Source organism: Cryptomeria japonica, chromosome 3 (genome assembly GCF_030272615.1).
Source record: "Cryptomeria japonica chromosome 3, Sugi_1.0, whole genome shotgun sequence".
In the NCBI taxonomy this organism is placed as follows: Eukaryota; Viridiplantae; Streptophyta; class Pinopsida; order Cupressales; family Cupressaceae; genus Cryptomeria; species Cryptomeria japonica.
The window spans coordinates 628416588-628441373 of NC_081407.1; positions in this window are offsets into that span (position 1 = coordinate 628416588).

Sequence of the window (24786 nt, forward strand, 5' to 3'; positions counted from 1 at the left end):
TTAAAGTAGAAAGGTGTCTTCTCTCTAGTTTTTAAACCATAATCATGTAGGAGTAGTTCTGAATAGATCACGACAGCTCCTGATGGAGCATGATCCAACCCTAGTCACTATTTTTCAATGTAAAACCCCCAATTGAGATTCTCCTTATCGCAATAGCTTTTAGACACACCCTGAGTCAATAATGAAAATAATTTAAATGGTGCAAGTTGTGACATCAATGACCTTGCCCACCATTTTTGGTAGGGTTGCCGGGGAACTAAAAACATATAGCTATTGAAGTTAGAACCCTAGTGTTGATAAGGAAGATTTAAGCAGTTGACGAGAAGATCTAGAGATCAATTTGGAAGGTTCATTCCAAGACATTATAACCTTGAACAACTGCATGAAGAACAACAAAACGAGTTAGAAGAACAAATTGAGAAATTTGAACAACAACAAAAGGAAATGGATGATAGAGTGGAAGTTGAAGATCCTCCACCAAATAGGATGTTCTCTTATCCTATTAATTTGAATATAAGAGATAATGAACCTCCTATGAAAAAAATTTCACCCTCGGTATTACCAGCTTTTAGAGGAAAAACTTCTAAAGATCCTGATCGGTTTCTTTTTGAATTCAAAGTCTTGTGTCAAACATATGGTTATACATATGATAATCAAAATTTGAAGTTATTTCCCTCTACTTTGAAGGAATCAACATTAAGATGGTTTATGGGTTTACAAGTTGGTTCAATCTCTACTTGGCAGGAAATGAAAATGGTTTTCTTGGATAAATACTAAGATTATTGTCGAGTAAGAGATAAGAAAGAAGAATTGTTTTGAATGAATCAATTGAAAGATGAGATCTTAGAGGATTACGCTGATAGATTCATGTTTGTGTACAAAAGATGTGCTGAAGGTCTAAATGATGACATTAGTCGAACAATTTTCCCAGGGGGAGTTGATGATGAATCAAAAGAAGCTTTGAACTTAATGGGAAAAGGAGATATTAATAAGATTCCTTTAGAGGAGATTATTGATATCTATAGAAATTACTCCAGGACAAGAATTGAAACTAGGGGATCCAGGAGAAACAAAGCTTTAGGACCTGATATATCCCAAGTTATGGAAGAGTTGGAAAATTTAAAAATTGATATACTCCTCCATCTTAATACTCAGGTCGATAAGAAAAATAGTAAGCCTTTAGCCATCTATTGTTCAAAGTGTAGGGGGAAACATCTCTTAAGGGAGTTTCCAATGAACCAAGTAGATCTCTGTGAAATTTATGAAAAAAGTCGTGCTAGTAGTTCTTGCAATTTGTTACCAAAAATCAAGAATCATTTGAAAAAGCCACCTATAATTGAAGAAGAACTTAATTATGTGATTCAAAGATCGTAAAATACTAGTTTTAATGCCTACACATGGAAATATGGTCCTAGGAATAACTAGAACTATAACCAATGGACCCCCCCTCCAATGCAACCACCTCCTACATCTTGGGGATCTCCTGAATGGGTTAGTCCATAATGTAATCAATGGAATCAACCATAGTGGAATCTACAGTGGCAACATAATCAGCAACCATGGCAACAAAATCAACCTCAGTTTCAGCCATGGCAAAATCAAGGGCCAAAGCAACCTTGGGGGAAACCTCAACCTCTTATCACTGGTTCAAATGCTGCCAATGATCAAATCAACCAACCATAAATTCTAGCATAACCAGTCCCAAATCCTAAAAATAACCATCCTCAACAAGCATTTAACGCTAACATCAATCCTCCTAGTTTAAATGTAATTGAAGTAAATGATATTCAACTAAGAAATCATAATATTCCCTTTAAAGATAACACCAAGGAGAAAGGAGATGTTGAGGAAATGAGGGAAGAAGAACATGTTTTAGACAAAGAAAATGAAGTGACTGATAAAGCCCCATATCCAGAATGATTGGATATACAACAAAAAGCTCCCAATTCCTCCCGATCATACTATACCAATTTGGTAGATTCACCACTTCTCTGGGAATTGAAGAAGATTAACATTGAAACCCCTTTGTTGCAAGCTATCAAGGATGTACCAAAAATAAATTAACTTATTCACTCTGCGTTAAGACACCTGGTAGGAAACGTAAATTTCCACCCACAATACAGTTAGGAACAAAACTTACTAATGTTTTTGTTAGGAAGATTGCTTTCTAAGAAATATAGTGACCCTAGGAGTCCAATGATTACCTTAAGCATAAGAGGAATTGAAATACCAAATGTGTTGATTGATTTAGGAGCGGCAATAAATGTTATCACTACAGACACGACAAAAATGTTGATAATGACTCAAGTGCAACTAACAATAATTGTCCTTCAGTTAGCAGATCAGTCTACTGCTAAACTTGAAGGTGTTTTGGAAAATGTCATAGTAAATATTGACACATGGGATTATCCACTGGATTTTTTGGTACTTAAGGCTAGGAGAAAAGTGTCAGGATATCCAATCATTTTAGGCAAGCCTTGGTTAGCAACTGCTGCATAACTCATAGATTGCAGATTAGATAGTATGACCATTTCTAATGGTCATAAATAAAAAGAATTAACACTTTATCCTCCAGCTAAACCTATTAGTCCCAATTGGTGCTGAGAGGGGAGGGGTGAATCGACACTTTATCAATTTTTCACAATTAAACCTTTTAATTCTAATCTGCACTTATTTAATATTCATCAATATACTTAATTACTGCAGAAGAATATGCATGCATGAAAAGATATACAGTGACACCAAGATTTATCTCGTGGAAACCCAAATGGGAGAAAACCACGGTGTGAGTAGGAACTCACAAAATTTGTACTCTTCTGGAGTACGCTCGGTGAGGAGCCATCCCTGTTAGGAGATTACAAAGTCACTATTAGGTGCCACCCAGTTAAGGGATTTTGTTTAAGGCCTGTTAGTGCCTTTACCCTGTTAAAGGTAGCCTGATTAAAGGACTTAATAACATCAATTAAGATGTCACCCGATTAAGGGATTTTATAAAGGAACCTGTTAAAGTCCACCCGGTTAAGGGATTTAAGTTGCAATGGTTAGAAAGAAACAAAAGGATGATATGTTGAATTAGCTATTGATAGCTTGATCAGATCATAATGAGAATCACACTCTATCCACACCGGTTGTGTCTGCTTTGCACAACACCAGTTTTCTGCTTACACTTTCGACTCTACACTCTGCTGGTTCTCTGACCTTCGGCTCTGCACTTTGTCGGTCCTCTGTCCCTCGGCTCTGCACTTTATCGGTCTACCTCATACACTCCCTTCTCTGCTAAATATTTTTAGCACTTCCTCTCACTCTACTCTTCACTTTGGATCGCCTTCTACAAGATCTTCTTTTTGCAAATTTTACAATCAAGAATTTTTGGATAAACTCAAAAATAATTTATACATTTTCTGCCATCACCTTTAGGTGTTTCCTCAATCAAAGCAATCACAGATTTCAGAAGATTTCAAATTCAAAATCTCCCACTCTTTCTCTGCGCGCCCTGCAACAATTCTGCCAACTGTTCAAGTAATTCTGCTACCACATCACCCAAAAATAGTGACTTCTAGGTCGAGTTCAGTCAATTAAGTGTGAACCAGAAAATCCGCAAGTAATCATGGCTTGACTACATGGTAATTGAAAGTCAACCTTTTAGTTTGGTGTAGACATAGGATCACCAACTCACCATTTACCACCGCAATTGAATAACCGATCATCGCTCCAAGATTTATGATGATCACCTATCTTCCTTCTACCTTACCGGTGTACCGGTATACCATTGCGCTCTATATTACCAATTCATCCTTTGATTGCCGGTTTGTTGTGCTAGCATCAAGTCTCTTTCCTTGTTTGCCAATGAGGTTCCAGTTTGCATACAACCTCAATTATTCTTGCCTGAGTCACCTTTTATCACTTCATCATCATCAGAATGACCGATCTTCTTAAGTGACAGACCGGTTGGCATAGTATGACTTCCCTTGAGCTGATTGAACTTTGGTCAACTATTTCTAATGTTGTTTCCATGTGTTTGTGAGTCATCACCTTTGCTACTGAAATACACCACTCCACCGATACCACTTCACCGGTCAGTGTTAGACATCAATGACAAATCTTAGCTCATATATCGGTTCTCTGGATTGACCGGTTTCGTCAATGCCAACAAAACCAACAATCCATTTAGATACTTAGCAATGGGTTGATGAGGATATGGAATCCAAAGGGGATGAATTTATTGAATTAGCCATGGTCACACTAACTAAACATATTGAAGAGTATGAATAATATGTTGATAAAGGGGAAAAATTGGATAACACTGAGAAACTTTGTGAAAAGATTGAAGGAAATTCTTCACAAAAAAAGGAAGAAAAGGAGAATCAGAGAATTTTTTTAAATCATCTTAATCAATATATTTGTCCTTTAAATACTCTTATCAAAGATCCAGTTGAAGGGGAAAACCATACAAAATAAATTTTACTCTCAGCAAATAAACCCCTCTTCATTAATTCATCCTTGTCCGTTGAACAAGAAAAAGAGTTAAAACTTACTCTAGAAAAACATACAGAGGTATTTGCTTGGGAATATAAGGACATGAGAGGAATTCATCCTTCAATTTGCACACATCATATTTATACAGAAGATGTCAAACCTATCAGACAAGGACAAAGACATATTAATCCAACTTTGAGGGATTTTGTTAAAACTGAAATAAAGAAGTTATTGAAAGTGGGATTTATTTACCCAATCTCTGATAGTCAATGGGTGTCACCTTTAGTCATTAAGCCTAAACATAATGGGAAGTGGCATGTTTGTGTTGACTATAGGGAATTGAATAAGGCCACTAAGAAGGATTATTTTCCATTACCCTTCATTGATCAAGTTCTCGATAACCTAGCTGATAAGAACCACTTATCTTTCCTGGGTGGGTTTAGTGGTTATAATCAAATAAAAGTAGCCCCTGAAGATCAGGATAAAACAACATTCACATATTCTTGGGTAACTTTTGCATATAAAGTTTTACCATTTGGACTCTGTAATGCTCCTATCACTTTTCAAAGAGCTGTTCTGGCCATTTTTGCTAATTTAACTACTTCATATGTAGAAGTTTATATGGATGATTTTTTGGTTCATGGAAAAACATATGAAGAAGCATTAGAAAGTTTGGACAAACTATTACAAAGATGCAAATATCATAGATTGTCACTCAACCATGAGAAATGCTCACTCATGATGACACAAGGAATTGTTTTAGGACATCATATCTCTGAAGAGGGCATTAAGGTTGATATAAAGAAAGTTGAAGTCATCCAACAAATAGAAGTTCACAGAACTTAGACTGATGTTAGAAGCTTTCTTGGTCATGCAGGTTATTACAAAAGATTCATAGAAGGATTTAGTAGAATTTTTAAACCATTGTTCACTTTACTAAAGAAGGATTCAGAATTTTTATGGACAGATGACTGTCAAAAGTCGTTTGAAACTATAAAACATGCTTTGACTATATCTCCAATAATCAAGGGACCTATATGGGGAGAACCATTTCATATACATACTGATGCATCCAATTTTTCCATTGAAGTAGTCTTAGGACAGAAGGATGAAAATGGATCAATGCATGCCATTTTAAATATCAGTAAAAGTTTGAGTCCAGTTGAGAGGAATTATACAACAACTGAGAAGGAATTTTTATCTGTTGTGTATGCTATAAATAAATTTAGAAATTATATCACTGGATATAAAACTTTTATTCACACAGATCATGCAACCATTCATTATTTAATGAATAAAGTTGTGGTAGGTGGTCTCATAATTAGATGGTTGTTGCTTCTACAAGAATTTGATATAGCTATTGTGAATAAACCAGGAAAAGATAATGTTGTAACTGATTTTCTCTCCAGAATGGTTTTGTAGGGCAATGATGAACTAGTTAATGATGCCTTTCTAGATGAACACTTGTTTGCTATCTCAGTACAAGCACCATGGTTTGCAGATATTGCAAATTACCTTGTAACAGGGAAGTGCCCAAATCATTTCAACCCTAAGCAAAAGAAATGATTGATTCGTGAAAATTCTAGATTCCAATGGGTTGATGGATTGTTATTTAAAAGTTGTCCTGGCCATATTCTTCATAGGTGTTTACAGGAGATCGATGTTTATGACATTATTTATGCATGCCATATTGAACCAGAAGGTGGACATTATTCAATGATAAGAGCAGTTCATAAGATTCTGGGAGCAGGCTATTTTTGGCCCTCTATGACTAAAGATTTTTCATTTTATGTGAAGCATTGTGATGAATGCCAGCGCATGGGGAGACTGACAACAACAATGGAGATGCCTCTTCAAACTCAGATAGTTCTTGAGCCTTTTGAGAAATGGGGTATTGATTTTGTGGGACCTATAGATCCTCCTTCTAAGGGCTATCATTATATTTTGGTTTGTATGAATTATGCTACAAAATGGGCCGAAATGAAAGCATTGCCAGTAGCTAGAGAAGAGAAGGTTGTTGATTTTCTGTACACAGGTTTTTCAAAGGTTTGGTGCTTTGAGAGAAATAGTATCTGATCAAGGACCATAGTTAATTTCTACCATGATGGAAGCTTTTATGCACATATATAAAATGACACACCATAAATCTTCACTTTATCATCCTCAAGCTAATGGTTAGGTGGAGGTTACTAATTGGGAATTAGAGAATATAATTAAAAAAACTGTTTCTTTAAGGAAGTCAGATTGGTCAGATAAGTTAGATGAAGTAGTTTGGGCTTACAACACAACATAGAAGACCACAACAGGATTTTCTCTATATGAATTGGTAAATGTAAAAATACATGTTATGCCAATTGAGTTTGAATTGACAACATTCAGAACAACATGAGAAGTCGGTATTGATATTTCAAAAGTGGAGAAAGCCAAAATTTTGCGGCTAAACATATAGGATGAAATGAGAATAGAAGCTCTACAACATACATAATTAATTCAGAATCAGAGAAAATTATGGCATGACAAACATATTGTCTCTAGACAGTTTAAAAAGGGAGACTAGGCACTGTTATTTGATTCTAGGTTCCAATAATTTAAAGAAAATTTTTATACAAGATGGTTGGGACCTTATGAGATTAGTCAGGTTTATGATAATGGTGCAGTCCAATTAGTACCTATTGATGGAGAAAAGAGAACAATGTTGGTTAATGGTCACCGTCTCAAGTTATATCACAAACCAACATCAAGAGAGGAATTCTATGAAGAGTTGTGTTGGCATTCTACACTCTAATGAGAATAGTTGATGTTGTCATTGATGTCAACCAACTGGCAACCAACTAGAAATAGGTTTCTACATGCACCGACAAATATCATACACCGGAAGACACCGACATTGGGAGACGCTTACACCGACATTCTGATTACATCGGCAATAAAGCATACCAACACTCCAGCCGACATGGGATGAACTTTTGTTTATTGTAATATAATTATCTTTGGTAAGCCGACATGGTATATTGTAAAGACTCATATATGTATGAGATCTAATAGGTCATTTTGATGATGAAGAAGAGGTAGTAGTATGGTGAAATAAATAGGAAATCGTTGTATAAGGTGATATAGTGGACAGCGAAGGTTTTGGTTAATGACTGAGCTTAAACCGGTACTAAACCTGACATTAGAGATGTTGTTTTGAGCTATACATTGTATTGGATTTAATTATCCATTTTGTAGTCAGTGAGACTCTTCATTGAGCAGTGAGCTCTAGGCTATTGGCCTCCCTGCATGTGCAGGCCCCTCATTGTAAGTAGTATTTATTCATTGGCCAGTGAATAAATATTATGGGTCACAAATCCCACTGAGGTTTTTCCCACACCGGGTTTCCTCATTAAAATATCTTGTGTTATGGTGTGTTTCTATTCTATCTCTATTATTTCCATTTACTGCATTAATTCTTGTTTACCAGTACACTGCTTTTTAGTGGGAAAGTTAGAAATAAGTTTAAATATTCAATACACCGGTTAGACATTGATTCACCCCCCCTCTTAGTGTTTGTGGGACTGTCATTGAATCTAACAATTGGTATCAGAGCTTGGTCCTCTATTTGCAACAACCTAACAACTTGAGGAAGATTCTAAAACCGGTACTGATGGAGAACTTAAGAAAACAGTTGGAAGGAGCTTTTGAAGATTTTGATGCAGAAAAATTGAAGAATATCAAACTTGAAGATGATCTGAGGACTGCTAATGAATTCATTAAAGGACTCCAGGAGAACCCGGTTATAGCACAAAACAAGAGAAAGGAACTTCATGAGAAAATGCAGAATGATGATGATGAAAAGGAAACTCTTAGAGAGATTGCAAATAAGTTGAGACAAGAGAACACTAATATGAAAAATGAAATGCAAGATATGACTATGAGGCTATGTAAGAATATTGAAGATAGGAAGAAGAATGAAGAAGACTTGATTAGGAGACTTAATGATGCAGGAAATGAAAATCTGAGACTTGGTCATGAAAATAATATGCTAAAGACAGATCTGATTCACATGCAACATGATAAGGAGGAGCTTACAAGACAAGTTGGAATTCTGAAAAATGCGTTGGTCACTGCAAATGAACACAAAGACAAATTCAAGAAAAGTTCAGAAAGGCTTGATGACATGCTGAAAAGACAAAAACCTGATGGAGATACAAATGGACTTGGATTTGAACATGGAGAAAGTTTTGGTATCGCAAATAATCAAGATCAGAACAAACCGGTAAGACAACCTAATGCTTATAAATTTAATGGGAAATGTTTCAATTGCAACAAATTTGGTCATAGAGAAATTCAGTGTAGATTTAGAAATAACCAGAATACAAACTCACCCACCAGTCAATGTTCCAAATGCAACAAAGTTGGTCATAATTCAGAAAATTGTAGAATGAATGTGAAATGCTATGTTTGTGGTAGATTTGGGCATTTATCTAAGCAATGCAGATCGCAAACCGGTCAAGGATATGGAAAGGCTATTTAGAGGAATAATGTAACTTGTTATGCATGTAACAAGATTGGAAATATTATAAAATTTTGTAGAAGCAAGACTATACCGGCGAACAATAAAGGATCTAGTTTGAAGGGCAAAGAAAAGGTAGATGAAGTAAAGCAAGAATTTTTAAAATAATGGATTAAGAAGAGTGATCAGAAAGTTGATGAATCTATCTCTGCACCGGTAGAACAAAGTAACCCTCCACCAGTAGGAGATTCTTCATCCAATTGAGGAATAATCCTTAGGGGGTACTGTAGCAAGTTGAAAATCATGCATTCTACCCTCGGTTGATGGTGAGAAGATACGTTTCTTCTTTACCGGCATATGTGTTAAGTTTTCACTTAACCAGTGAGCATTTAATGTGGTTTTAAAGAACCTTTTTGGCTATAAGGATCAAAAAATCCCTCATTTTGGCTCACCAAGCATTCAAACAATCAGAGAGTGCGAAACTGAGCAAGGGCATCCTAAGGCGAAGTTGCAAAGTGATTTTCAGGCATTTAGAGAACTTCAGTTAAGAGGTATTTATCAAAATGGCAACCTCATCTTCTGTTCTTGAGTTTATTGCAAAACCTACCATTGTTGAAAACATCAAATGCCCTAGACATGTGTTGAAGATTATCCCCGAGATTGCAAAGCAGGATGATTATGTTGGAGCTTTTTCAAAAATTTCGAAGGGGGTAGCATTTGCTAAAGACCCTAGAATCTACATACATTGCAACATAGAAAACCTAGGGACTGAGGATTTGAAGAAAATATTTAATGAGGTTATTACCGATGAACAAGGTGCAATTAAACTTGAACATAAGATTGTAGAAGACTTAGGTTTTGTAGAAATTCTGAACATTCTTGAATTTCCAAAGGAAGTTGTAAGACTTGTATTAAGCAAAGTCCAAGAAGAGTTCATATGCTTAGAATCTGTTTGCAAGATAACCAAGGAAGCAATTAAGGAAGTCACTGGTTTACCTTCAACCAGTAGTAAGCCTGATAAAACCAAGAAAATACCTAACAAGGGAGTTATGGAGTTAACCAAAGCCACATCTGATAGCAGGTCACTTAGAGTTAATGATGTCAAGGATACAAATGTGAGATATATTAGTATGATACTTGGATATAAAGCAACACATGCCAATAGACTAAATTCGGTTTCTAGCCTTTGTATTCACAGTGCATATGAAATGGTGAACAATAATGCTAAGATTGATGTTTGTGAATGGCTTAAAGATGAACTGATTGGCAATTTGAAGAAGATTAAGGGAGATAAGAAAGGTACTTTCCATTTTGGGAACCTTCTAGTATGTTTGATGCTATACTTTACCAAAGAGATACTCGACATAGGTCACAAGGATTTTGGTTATGACATCCCGGTAGGAAAATAGATACAAGAAGCTTTCACTAGTATGGGCACTGACTGTGATAAGAAAATTGCAGATTACTTAAAAACTTTTCAAACTAAGATGAGAGCAAGAGAGAGATTATTGCAGAGCATAGTTGATAAATATGACAAGCAAATCTGTTTTGTCATTAAGCGAGATGAGACTTGGATGGAAGCAGTAATCCCTAGAATTGTTTGGGTTACCGAGATGGGTTATGAGGTAGACCTACATGTTCTGGAAACATATGCAAAAGCCCTACTTGATGCACCTAGGGAGCCATCCAAAGGTGTATTTGGTAATGCAAAAACTATTGCAAATAATGTATCTATGTAGAAAGAAAGGAAGAAAAGAGACAAGTTTATCAGAGATGCCTCTAAGAAGGCCAGTGAAATTAAGGAAAATGTCATGAACATCAATGGTATATCAGCTGGTGAGCTTAAAGGACTGCAACCGAAAGCACATGTTTTACCGATTGTAACATCTTCTGATACTGACAGTGGCAAGGCTGTTGAGTTTAAGAGAGTAGAAAGGAAAAGGAAAACCCCGCTGGTACCTTCTCCTCCTCCTAAGAAAACAAGGACACTAAGGAAGAAGCAACAGACAGTTAGGGAACCACAGAAGAAGCTTACACCAAAGAAGAAACAGACACCGGTTGCCCCTACACTGGATGATCTACTGAATGAGATTACACAGGAAGGTAATCTAGTAAATGTAAATAAATGGTATAATTCTTTTAAGGATTCTGACAAACAAACCATTGAAGAAAGCATTATCCTACATTTGGATATATACAAGAAAGTTTTGATAGAAGTAATTGATGAGTTACCCAATGATTTATACTTAAGATTAGAAGCTAAAAGGATATATTTGATGGAACTGGATAAGAAGTTGAAAGTTGAACCACTCTTGGTTGTACATCCAGTAAATTCTAGAGAAGAGGTAGATGAGCTTATATCTGAAGCTAACCGACCAATATTTGTCAGTGGGCACTGACAAGTAAACTTGATGGGTGGAAGGGTTAAGGAAATTGCAAATGAGACTGCAGATAAATGGGACATATTTTTTGTTGAGAAGGAAAAGAAAGAGGAAAGAAATAGACTGAAAGCGGAAAAGACATTCAAGTTATATCAGAAAGATAAGGGAAAAGGTAAAATAGGTGGTGTACCTTCAATAAAAGTAACAGATAACATCCCTCCACCAGCTCAGGACACCCCTCCATTAGCTTCAACATCACTGGTTCATATAGATAATCCACCAGATATGGCTACTGAAGATATAACTCATGATGATACTAACCCAGAGTCAGAGATACTCTTTAACATGAATTTGGATACACAGAATATAAAGATTATGGTGGAAAAAGAAACTACAGAGGTTAAGGTAGATGATGTCAAGAACAACAAGGTCTCTGAGATACCAACACACACTATAGACTCTCAGAAGACTGAGAATTTGACACAAAATGTTGACTCTTGGGAAACTGAGATACCGACTCAAGCAGAGCAACCAAAGACTGAGAAACCAATAGAGGATAAGGGAACTAACTCAAAGCAACCAGAATAAGAGAAACCGACAGTTGAACAGACTGAAAAACAATTTGAGGTAGAGGTTCATGTTGAGTCTGGGAAACTGACAGTTACAGAGGTGCTTAATCAAATTGAGAAACCATTAAAGGTAGAGGTACAAACATAGACAAATCCACTGGAAGAAAATGTAAGTAAAGTGGATGCATCTGATGGAAATAAAGAGGATGTAGTGAAGGTAATTGGTCAAACATCTGTTGAGAAGAAACCCACAACAGAACCGAGCACATCAATAGGTGAATTTAGACCTACTAACATCACAGAGGTTCTATTGGATTCTATTAAAAGGATAACTGATTGCAAAGCCTTAGCATTTAAGGCAATTGTTAACACCTTACCTATCCTAAAGATGATTGCACCTAATTGTAAGATAGATCACATTAATGATTCTTTAGGTAAGTTGGACACATTGTCCAAATTCATTGCTGATAATGTAATAACCATAGATAATGTGAATGAGGATACCATTAAGGAGAGAGTTGACAAAGAGAAAAATACATTCTTTGAGAACACCATAAAGAAATGTACCGATCACTTGAACACACTTTTACCGGTACTTAATTCTATAATTTTGGAGTATAAGGAGTTATATAGAGAAGCATGTAAACCTCACTGTTTGACAGAGGATATTGATGAGGAGATTAAGACAACACAAATATAAATTGATGATATTGCCGATAATATGATAGGTTCATCTGGACTTATATTAGGTTTTGAGCAGAAAATGACAGTTTTTGAGGAGAAGTTGGAGAAACTTGAGAAAGAGAAGGCAAGGATAAGGTCCAATGCTCGAGAACTCAAAAGTAAACTTGGTCCAAAATTGGACAATCTTATTACTCACGGAGTTGAATTATCTAAGGCAACAGTACAAGGAGAGCGATCACCGGAGCAACAAATGTACTATCTCACCGGTATGATCCAACAGACTGAGGCAACTCTAACTAATAGCAACAAGTTTATGCAGAGTTTGAATCTAGTTTTGGCAGACATTTTTCAGATAGTAACCAACCGGTTACAGACCTTAAGGTAGAATTTTTGTACTCTTTTGATTATTTATGACATCCTTTGTCATTGATGTCAAAGGGGGAGTAGTGGAGAGAAAAAAACATGTACAAAGGAGATCACTTGCTTAGGGGGAGCACATCTTTTTGGATTTCAGTTTTGGGATAACAGTTTTGGATTTTTCTCATGAGTGTTGCCATCAATGCCAAAAGGGGAGATTGTTGGCATTCTACACTCTAATGACAATAGTTGATGTTGTCATTGATGGCAACCAACCGGCAATAGGTTTCTACATGCACCGATAGATATCATACACCGACAGGCGCTTACACCGACATTTAGATTACATCAGCAACAAATCATATCGACACTCCAGCTGACATGGGATGAACTTTTATTTATTGTAATATAATTATCTTTTGTAAGCCTGCATGTCATATTGCAAAGACTCATATATGTGTGAGATCTAATAGGTCATTTTGATGAAGAAGAAGAGGTAGTAGTATGGTGAAATAAATAGGAAATCATTGTATAAGGTGATATAGTGGACAACGAAGGTTCTGGTTAATGACTGAGCTTAAACTGGTACATAACCTGGCATTGGAGATGTCGCTTTGAGTTGTACATTGTATTGGATTTAATTATCCATTTTGTAGTCAATGAGACTCTTCATTGAGCAGTGAGCTCTAGGCTATTGGCCTCCCTGCATGTGCAGGCCCCTCATTATAATTAGTATTTATTCATTGGCTAGTGAGTAAATATTGTGGGTCACAAATCCCACTGAGGTTTTTCCCACACCGGGTTTCCTCGTTAAAATATGTGTTATGGTGTGTTTCTATGCTGTCTCTATTATTTATGTTTATTGCATTAGTTCTTGTTTACCGGTACACTGTTTTTAGTGGGAAAGTTATAAATAAGTTTAAATATTCAATACACCGGTTAGACACTGATTCGCCCCCCCTCTCAGTATCTGTGGGATTGTCATTGAATCTAACAAGTTGCAGTAAAAAATTGAACATTTCATCATGGAATATATCACTTCTATGATGGAATCCAATTATGCATAATTCTAGCAAAAGACCAAATAAAGGAGATAAATTGAAAACCTGAAAAGACGATTTATCTCCCCAAAAATAAAAAATAAAATAAAAAATCAAGGAAGATTGAAAACCAGAAATGATGGTCTACCTCAGGGGTGAATTGAAAACCAGAAATAGTGATTCATACCTAAGGAAAAAGTTGAAAACCAAAAATGATGACTTTTTCCTTATCAACTTCAATTTACTCCTGATGGCTTTCAAAGACCAAGAATAAGTCTTTGCTCAATCAATACCACTTACACTCCTGACAAGTTCCTGATATAATTTTTTTCTTTTTAACATTTTATTGGTACATGCAGAAGCTCTGGATAATGCTTGTCATCATGACATGTTGATATTCACACTCTTGATAACTTCTGATCTACATGTTGCTTCTTTCTAGTAAGTAAGACAATTAGTGTTGCATGATGACTCTTGACCAATATGCATTAAATAATCAATAGGTAGATATTTATCGTAAGTATTATTTGTGAAGTATTATTTTCTAATTTTGTAAGTATAATGTAGAAATGATAAATTTTGCTTGTATTAAGTTTCCGCCAACTTATTAATAATGGAATTATTAAAAGTGAATATTTAAAAGGAGAAATGATTTGAGATAGATTGAATTGATTTTAGCTGTCATTTCAAATCTAGAAAGTAATGATTATAGTGGTAATCACACATACTCGACCACCGCTAACTCAACAAATCTGAAATCAAAGTACAAGATTATTGCGGGCGAATTGTCCGGTTTATTATGAAATTTATGAAACATGTGTGTATGCAATTAATGATAATTATGGATTAATTTCTATTTGAGATTGGGAATTATTTCATTTCTTAGTTTGAAAGCTAAGTTCAGTGACAGAGTTGAGAAGTGCAAAGTTATAAGGAAATGGGAAATAAGAGAATTGTAGAACCTGAGAATTTCAGCCTTGACCCAGAAACATAAAGATTGTTGCAAGACGTGGGATGACTAAGATTCATTCAAATGTATGAGGGATATGCGCCTAATATTGTGGACGAGCTTGTGAAAAAAACTCACGTTAATGTCACTAGAGTAGGGGGTGAAATAATTGAAGTCACTCCGTAGGTTATAAGTGAAATTTCAAGAATTCTTGCGGAAGGTGAGCTGATAAATAAAGGCCATATAAATTTTTATGAAGTCATTAATTCCTTCCACCAAGAGAATGAGAGAAAACCGGTTTTACAAGTGCACAAGGGCAGTACGAAATTTATAAATAGAAGCAGTTTGGCAAAACCATGAAAAACTGCAGTCCTTTGGCTGATGAAGTTTTTCACTTATGAAGGGCAGTATGGTACAATGTTGGGACCAAACATGCGACTGTTGATTCACTTGAGTTATGCAAATACCAGACCTGAAGCTCGGGTAAATCTTCTGTCTTTTCTATTTTCGCAAATTTCTGCTATGGTAACTAGGGTAAAAGGGAAAGATGGACATATTAAATACCCTGGTTTAATTCATATTATTGTTAAACATCACTTTTTGAAGAAGGAAGTGGGCAAAGAAAAATGGCTTGAATTTCTATCCTCACCTGTTAATAGAGCCAAGGAAGGGTCAATTTTAAAAAGTATAAAGATAGAAAAAGGGGAACCCTCCAAGAAAAGGGCAAAAAGGGCATCCAGGAATGTTGAAATTATGGAAGAGGACACATCACACAAAAAGGAAAAATTTCAAAGTGAAGAGCCTAAAATAACTAGAGTTATTCATAGCACTACCCAGAAGGCTTCTCAGCCAACAATAGATAGTGAACAAAGCCCTCCTTCTGGTACATGTAGGGCTCCTAACGACCCCTCCTTAGCAAACCTTGAGGAAGAACAGAGTCCTGTTGCTAAGCATAATGACCCTTCTCTATCAAACCCTTCTGCCCAAGGAAATATTGTTGATACAGACCCTTCTATCTCCACTGAACCTATTCAACCAAGTGTTGATGATTTGCCATTAGGAGAACCAGAAATTGATAAAATTCCTGAATAATTGCCTCCTCAAATAATTTCTCTTGATGATGACTCTTCTGAAGATGAACAAGAACAACAGTCTCCTCATTCTTCTACACCTTCTAGAGCGGATACAAATTTTTTAGAAGATCCCGAAGGATTAGAGGCTGCTCAAATTTATTCTTCTCCTCATAGTTTTGAATGTCACATGCCTCTGTCCCCTTCATAATTTGTCAAAAGAGAAGGAGAAGAAATTTCGATAGAAGAAGAAGATGCACAGACTGGTAGAAGAAGAGATACAATAAAAGGTAAGAAGATATAGATAGGGGAGAAAGATAGAGATTGAGATGGAAAGGGAGAGGGAGATATATGGAAGGAGGGAGGAAGATGGAGATGGAGAAACAAAGGTAGAAAGAGGGAGAGACAAAGATAGATAATGGGAGACAAAGAGAATAAGGGATAGAAAGATAGAGATATAAAGTTATATAGAGAGAGAGGTAGAGAGAGGGAGACATATACATATGTATGTATGTATATATATATGTGTGTGTGTGTGTGTGTGTATCTGTATATATGTATATACATACATATATATGTATATATATGTACATACATATACATATATATGTATATATATGTACATACATATACATATATATGTATATATATATATATTGTGTGTGTGTATACACATATATATATACATATATGTACACACACACACACATACATATACACATATACACACACACACACACATCTCTCTCTCTCTCTCTCTCTCTCTATATATATATATATATATATATGTTGTATATGTATATGTACATCTTTATATCTTTTTCTTAATCTCTATATCTCTATATTCATTTCTATTATCTTTCAATCCCTCTCTTCCTCTCTCCCTTATTTCTCATTATATTTTTATTCCTCTCTCTCTCTCTCTCTCTATATATATATATATTTGTCCCCTACTCTCTTTTTCTATCCATCTTCCTTGCTTTATCCTTCCATTCCTATTTGTGTTTCTCTCTCTAATTTTCTCTATCTCTCTTTTTTCTCTGTGCTTCTCTTTATCCTCCTTTATCCCATTTTCTCCCCTCTTTATTTCTTCCTTTCTTTATCTATTTCTCTCTATCTCTACATGTTTCTCCCTTCTCTCTTCCTCTCTCTTTTCTCTCTATTAATTTCTCTATTTATTTTCCTCCTTAAGTGTGCAATGGTTACACTAAAGAGGTCTTAAAAGGGATTATTATATCTTAATAAAATGACATGCTACCCTAAGCATAATCCCCAAGAACACATGCTATCCTTGAATTATTGACATGAAAGAAGTAATCAAAAGCTATCGTCTCTCTTAAAACTTTTAATTAGATTTTAATTTAAAATTTATTTTATTATATAAATTAAAATATAATTATTCTACAATAAATAAAATTTTAATAAAGTAAAAAATGTAAATTAAATCAATTCTAATATCTTTTAATTATTATTTGTAATTTCATAAAAAGACATAAATAATGAAAATAAAATTTTAACTTAACAAATTATTAAAAGAAGAAGAAGTATTAGAAGAAAACTAATTCATTCTTTTTTAAAATAATTTTCTTTTTCTTTTCAAAAATTAAAAAACAAGATAGAATATGTAATAAAAGAAGATAACATTAAAGGATACTCTTATCAAAAAAAGATAGTGATAAAAGATGGATATTTAATTCAAAATATAATTATTCTATAATAATTAAAAAATAAATAAGACAAATAATTTTAGATAAATTGATTCTAATAGGTGCCATGTAGTGGCGAGTACTTGCCTTCATAGTATTGTAATAAAATTACTTGTAATTCTTAATTATTATAATTTTGAGTTATTGTTATTTTAAAATTACAATATTTGAATTATATTTATGTAATATTATCTATAACTCTCACTTCGATAAAATATTATAGTGAAAATACATATTTTTAAAAATAAACTTAATTTAATTTAAAAAATTATATAATTATACTTACAATAATAAAATTGGGGATGACCCCACAACGTGACAGTAAGTCATGAGCCTTGTTGATAGGGCGGTCATGAGTTCAAAACTCGTGTCTTTCATCCTGTAGGTGAACGTTGAGAAGGCAAGCATTGGCAACATGGATGGAGACACTGCCAATGACGTGGAGGGAACCATTGGCAGAAGAGGTGTGCGATGGATAGCAGTTATAAGAAGAGGGCACTGCCACCATGGAGAGATAAGGAGATAACTGTGCATGATGATGGAGAGATAAGGTGATGGCTGCATGCGGTGACAAAGAGATAAGGGGAGATAAGGTGATGTATGTGCGTGGTGACAGAGAGATAAGGTTTCGCTTGTGTGAGGCAGAGGAGATATGAGGGTGAGATACCATGTGCGTGCAATGATGTGATAAGGTGAAGATGTCATGCGTGCACAATGGTAAAAACATTTTTAAGGAATCCCTCAAAAATGTGTTCTCACTGGTTCATAGCTCCAATCAAAAGCGTTTACGGCTTCGACTCCCTATCAACAAAAAAAATTACAATAATAAAATTAATTTTAAACTTAATTGTTTGAGATATTATTTTAATTATATTTATGTAATATTAATTATAACTGATCTTAAAAAACTATCAATTGCACCTTGGTGTGCAATGGGTATGTCAAAGACGTGTGGAAAGTCGATTAGGAAAAAAATTGGTCTATTTTTTGCATAAATTTGGGTAGTAGTTGAGGTCAATTGGTAGGCAATGATGTTGTCTGTGCAACAAAGGTCTCAATGGAGAAGTGATAGCTTCAAATCAACTATGCATCCACTTACAATGATCCAATCATACATGAAACAAAAGCTTTAAATTGAGAAAATAATCAAGTTTTGTTACCAATAGGCTCATGTTATGTTTGTAATAAGGTGAGAGCGAGAGAGGGGTTGAGATAGGGCTAGAAAGAGGGAGAGGTAGAGGGGGGAAGGGCAAGAGAGAGATGGATAAAAAGACAAACATAGAGATAGAGATATAGATAGAGCTAAAGATAGAGATGAGGAATGAGGAGAGGATATGGAGAGAAGGAGAGAGATATGGAGAGATAAAAAGAGACAAGGGAAAGAAATAGATAAAGATGTAAGAGAAAAATAAATAGACCAAGGGAGAGATAGAAAGATAAATATACAGATAGGAAGTTATTTATTGAGAGAAGGGGAGATATAGTAGTAGAGAGAGACATAGATAATTAGATAGAGGTAGAGGGATACATAAAAGAAGTGATAGGGATATATATATATATATATATATATATATATATATATATATAGAGAGAGAGAGAGAGAGAGAGAGAGAGAGAGAGAGAGAGAGAGAGAGAGAGAGAGAGAGAGAGAGAGAGAGAGAGAGAGAGAGAGAGAGAGAGAGAGAGAGAGAGGAAAATATCAGGAGAGATGAAGATAGAGTGAGAGAGGAAGAGGGAAAAATAGATAGAGAGATAGGGAGGCAAAGGGAGATATAAAGATAGAAAGATAGGGGAATAGAGAGGAAGAGTTAGAGAGATCTATAAAGGAAGAGGGAGATATATATGAGATATAAATAGATAGCAAGATAAATTTAGAGAGACAAATATATAAGGAGATATAAAGAGAGTGGGAGAGAGAAAGATATGGACAAATAGAGAGAACTAGAGATGTACAAAGAGAGATGGAGAGAGGATGATAGAAACAGAGGGAGATAGAGGGAGAGATACACATATATTGGAAGAGAAAGAGAGAGATATAGAGATATTCAGGAAGAGAAAGGGAGAGAGATGTAGAGATAAAGATATATGTAGGGGGATACAGAGTGAATAAGGGAGGGAGAGCTGGGGAGAAACAAAGAGGAGGGGAAGACAGAGAGATGGAGGTCTCGGGTTGGGCGAGAGAGATATATATCGGTAGGGAGAAATAGGGAGTGAAAATGAGAGAGTGAGAGATATAGAGATAAAGATATATGAAGTGATATATTGAGAGATAGAGAGGGATATCGAGAGAGAGAGTGGGAGAGATATATATTGGTAGGGAGAAATAGGGAGTGTGTGTCTATGTAAGTGAGAGAGATATAGATATAGAGACAAGGATGAAAAAATAGGGAATGTGTGTGAGTGAAAGAGATATGAAGATAGGTATAAAAAGAGAGAAATATATATAAATAGCTAGAGAGGGGGAGAGAGTGGATAAGAAGTAGAGAGAGATAAAAAGAGGGAGTGAGAGAGGGAGAGAGATGGAGAGATAGAGAGATAGATATAGAGGGACAAATAAAGGGGGGAAAGAGAGAGATATAGGGGGTAAGGAGTTATAGATAGGGGAAAGAGATAGAGATGGAGATAATAATCAAATGACATGCTAACCTTAGTAGAATTCCTTAAAGGCACATGCTATCCTTAAATTATTGACACAAAATGAGTAATCAAAAGGTAATTGCTCTTTCTTGCTCTCTTGCTCTAAATGTTTAATTTAGGTTTTCAGCTGAATTTTATTTTTTAATATAAATTAAAATAAAATTCAAGTATAATTATTCCACAATAAATAAAATTTTAACAAGACAAAAAATATAAACTAGATTAATTATTATATGTTTTAATTATTATTTATAATTCTATAAAAAGACATAAATAATTAAACTAAAATTATAACTTACTAAATATTAAGAATTAAAATAAATTAAAAAAACACATAGAATATCTAATAAAAGAAGGTAACATTCTTTAAATTATTATTTTTAATTTCATAAAAAGACATAAACATTTAAAATAAACTTTAAACTTAATGAAAAATTAATCCTAAGAAAAATTAAATATATATTTTTTCCAGAAATTAAAAAAAAGATAAAATATCTTAATAAATAAATAATATTAAAAGATATTCATATCAAAAGAAGATAAGATAATTTTATAAGATAAATTTTTTCTTTAATGAACATTTATTTTTAATTAATAATATTAAAATATATATTTTTTAATTTTTTATCATAAAAGATTTCTTTTTAAAAATTAATATTACAATTGAGATTAATTATTTTTATTATTTTCTAATTAATAATATTAAAATGCATATTTTTTATTATTAAATATTTAATAAAAAATTAATATAAATTTAAATGTAAGATTGAGATTAATTTTATAGTCCTGCATCCTTCTTGTCAATTTTGAACCATTGATTTCAAAAAGAAGATGGTTCACTTTGACTTAATAACTATTAATAATTATAAAATTCTATAATATAAACATTAGAGTGAAAATAGACATGTTTAAATGACTAAATAAAAAATATTTAAATAAATGATTAAAATTTATTAAATTATTTAAATTAAAATGATTAAAAAGAAAAAATGATTTTTCAAAAGTATTAATAAAAAAAAAGAATGATTTTAAAAAATTATACAAAATTATAATTATAAAGAATACATATAATAATTGAGTAAATATTTATGAAATACTTTAGTTTTTAATTTCATTTTCAATTTTATTCAATTTAAATAGTGTGAATAAAATTTATTACCAAAATAAAAATTAAAAAATAGTAAAATTTATATATTTAGAAAAATCAATTTATTTATAATATTTTAAATAAAAAATAGAAAATGAGGAGGAATGATCGCATCGGCAACTTTTCGGGCCGAGCTAGGGCATTTGAGCCCTAGCTCGTGAATGTTCTGTCTTTTTGTGCATAGGGGGGCGGGTCATTCTGGCTAAGTAAGGGGGGTTGATTCTTTTATTTTCTTTTATGTTGACTTGTGTGGCCACGTTTTTCATTAAGGAGTCTTTTTTCTCTACGAGGAGGGTTTCCGTGTTGGCTTCGCTGTGGTGTTTGGGTGGATTTTGGTGCATAGGGGTTTCTCTGTTCACTACTTCTTTTTGACCAGTGTCGGTGTGGTAGGGCACGCATGGTGGGAGAGTGTGTGGAGGTTGGTCAGGTAGGTGTGGTGTGGGGTTCCCCCATCTATAATTGTTTGGGGTTTGTGCAAACCCATCTCGGGCTCAATGTATTTTCCTCCGGGTGAGACATCTGGGGTGTCTTCCGACATGGACTTCCAGGCAACGATTGGTTTGAAGTCTCCGAACCATGGTATAAAGACTTTTGATAATAATTTATTTGCTCTCATGGATACAGGGCCTTTTGGTGCAAGTTTGTCTAATGGTTCAAGAATCACAAAGATCAATGGTTGTCTTGAGCGTTCCAAGGAGAGACCAAAACTGGTTATTCTGTTAGAGATGATTGCTGAAGATATTAAATATTATTCAAATCACTCTTTATATTGCAAATTTTTGGGGATGAGGGTTTCTTTGTAGTTTTTGGAGTCTTGGGCCTAAGAGACTTGGGTTCCGGAGGGACAAATGGAGATCATGCTACTGGCTAACAGTTATTTCATTGTTACTTTTAATTGCATTATTGATCGTAATAAGGTCTTTGAGGGAGGCTCTTATTTTCATAACCAGGTGGGGTTGTTTATCAAAGCTTGGCATGCAGGTTTTAACCTCTCTGAGGAGCTCCCGAATCGTGTCCCGATGTGGGTTCATTTACCTCAGTTTCTAGTAGAATGTTGTCGGGAGAATGATTTGCTCTTGTTAGCCTCACTACTTGGGAAACCAGTTGGGTCTTTGACGCAAACTTTGGGTAGAAAGGTAATGACCTTTCCTCACATTTGTGTTGAAATTGATCTAAGTAGGCCTTTTCCTGATGTTGTGGATATGTGTGCAAGATCTTACTCTTGGGTGCAACAGTTGCATTACGAGACTCTTTCTTTTCATTGTCTTCTTTGTCATGAATATGGTCACTTGCAACGTAGATGTCCAAGATCTAAGCCTGTGGAGTCTCAGCCTTCACAACCTCCTCGCAACCCCCCTGGGGTTGACAAGGGGAAGAACGTTGCTCGTAGTGAAGTGGTTGGTGCCGATGGTTTTGTTCCGGTCAAAGCTCGTAACAAGAACCAGGGTAAAAAAAGGACCTTAAAGGAAAGGCAGGATCATGATACTTTTAACATGTATGAGGCATTGGATGATTTCAACCAACGGGAAGTGAACCCGGGTTTGATGAACTTGGATTAGGGAGTGGTGGGTTCAGTATAGGAGGGCCATATTTCTAATGCTACTATGGATTCACAGTGTGATTATTCTTTGCACATGGATATTGATCAACAACTGGTGGTTCCAGAGGTGTCGGTTCCTTCTGTTGAAGTTTTGAAAGGTGGTGGGGATTCTTTTCATCCTGGGCGGATCATGGGATCGGAAGTGGATAAGAACAACAAGCCTTCTCCTCAATTGGGCCTTATGAAAAAAGATCTTAAGAAAGGTGGGATAGAGAAATCAACAAAACTTGGTAGAAAGAAGGATTTGGAAAAGATTAAATTAATAGGTGAGACTTTGGTGGAGTTAGAGTCAGTAAAGACTCTGGATTCTCATTTTTTGAACCCCTTGAAATGATTATTCTATTGTGGAATGTAAGGGTCTTGAACAACGACCCTAGACAAAAAGTGGTTCATGATTTGGTTAGAAGTCAAGGTCCTAATGTTCTTTTTCTATAGGAGACTAAGTTATCAGTTGAGACTATGTTTGATTTGGCACCTAAGTTGTGGAGGAATTAGGAGTGCCAGTGAATTGGTGCTCATAGGTCTTCTGGGGGTGTGGTTTGTCTATGGAACCCGAGGAAGATCCGACCTCTTGGGTGGATGACTTCTAAATCTTCTATGTCTATGATTTGTTCTAGTTTTGAGATGGGGGAGGTTATTCTCTTTTCTATTATCTATGCACCTATTGACTTTCGGGGTAAGCAATTTCTATGGTTCCATATCAGGTTTGTCTACAGTTTGGCTCCTTTCCACCAGTGGATTTTGGCTAGAGATTTTAATGCTATTTCTGAGTTGGCTGAGAAACATGGTGGTATGGCAAGGCTTGAGCCCTCGGTGCTACTTCTTCGTAATAGCATTGCTACTTTGAATCTAGTTGATATCAAGCCCAGTAATGTTTAGTTTACTCAGAACAATCATAGGATTGGGGAATACTATATTGCTGAGAGATTGGACTATTTTCTGGTTTCCTGTTACTGGGTTGGTGGTATGTGGTCTTCTTGTTTTGAAATATTGGATTGAAGAGGCTCTGATCATTGGCCTATCAAACTTGCTATTGATTCTACTAGTGTGCCTTGTATTCCTTCTTTTAGGTTCCAACTCATGTGGTTGTGGGATCCATCTCTGTGTGATTGTGTGGCTGACTGGTGGAGGTGTGGTAGACTCGCTTATGGTATGACAATGCATACCTTTGCTAAGTTACTTCAATTTGTGAAATATAAGCTTAAGAATTGGAATTGTCAGTGTTTTGGGAACGTCTTTCATGCTAAGGCGTTGACTTAGGCTAAGTTGGATGGTATCTCGAGATTGATAAGGGAGAATGGGGTGACTAAAGATTTTCTTTAGGAAGAGGCACAGGCTGTGAAAGCTTTGGAGGAGTGTGAGTTGTGGGAGGATGTGTATTGGAAGCAAAAGGCCTAGATAGAGCGGATTCAGGAAGGGGATACAAATACTTCTTTCTTTTTCAATTCAATGAAATTCAAGAGGCATGACAATTCTATCTCAGTTCTGGTGACTGACAGGGGTGAGCATCTTTCCTCCCCTGAAATCTCAGGTGAGGTGATGTAGTACTTTGCCTCTCTTTTTAGGGACGATTCACAAGGGGGGTCTCTTGAGGAAGCCCAAGTTCTTTCTTGTATTCCCCCTCTGGTTTCTAGAGAAATGAATGAGCATCTTACGAGGCATATCTTTCTTGAAGAGC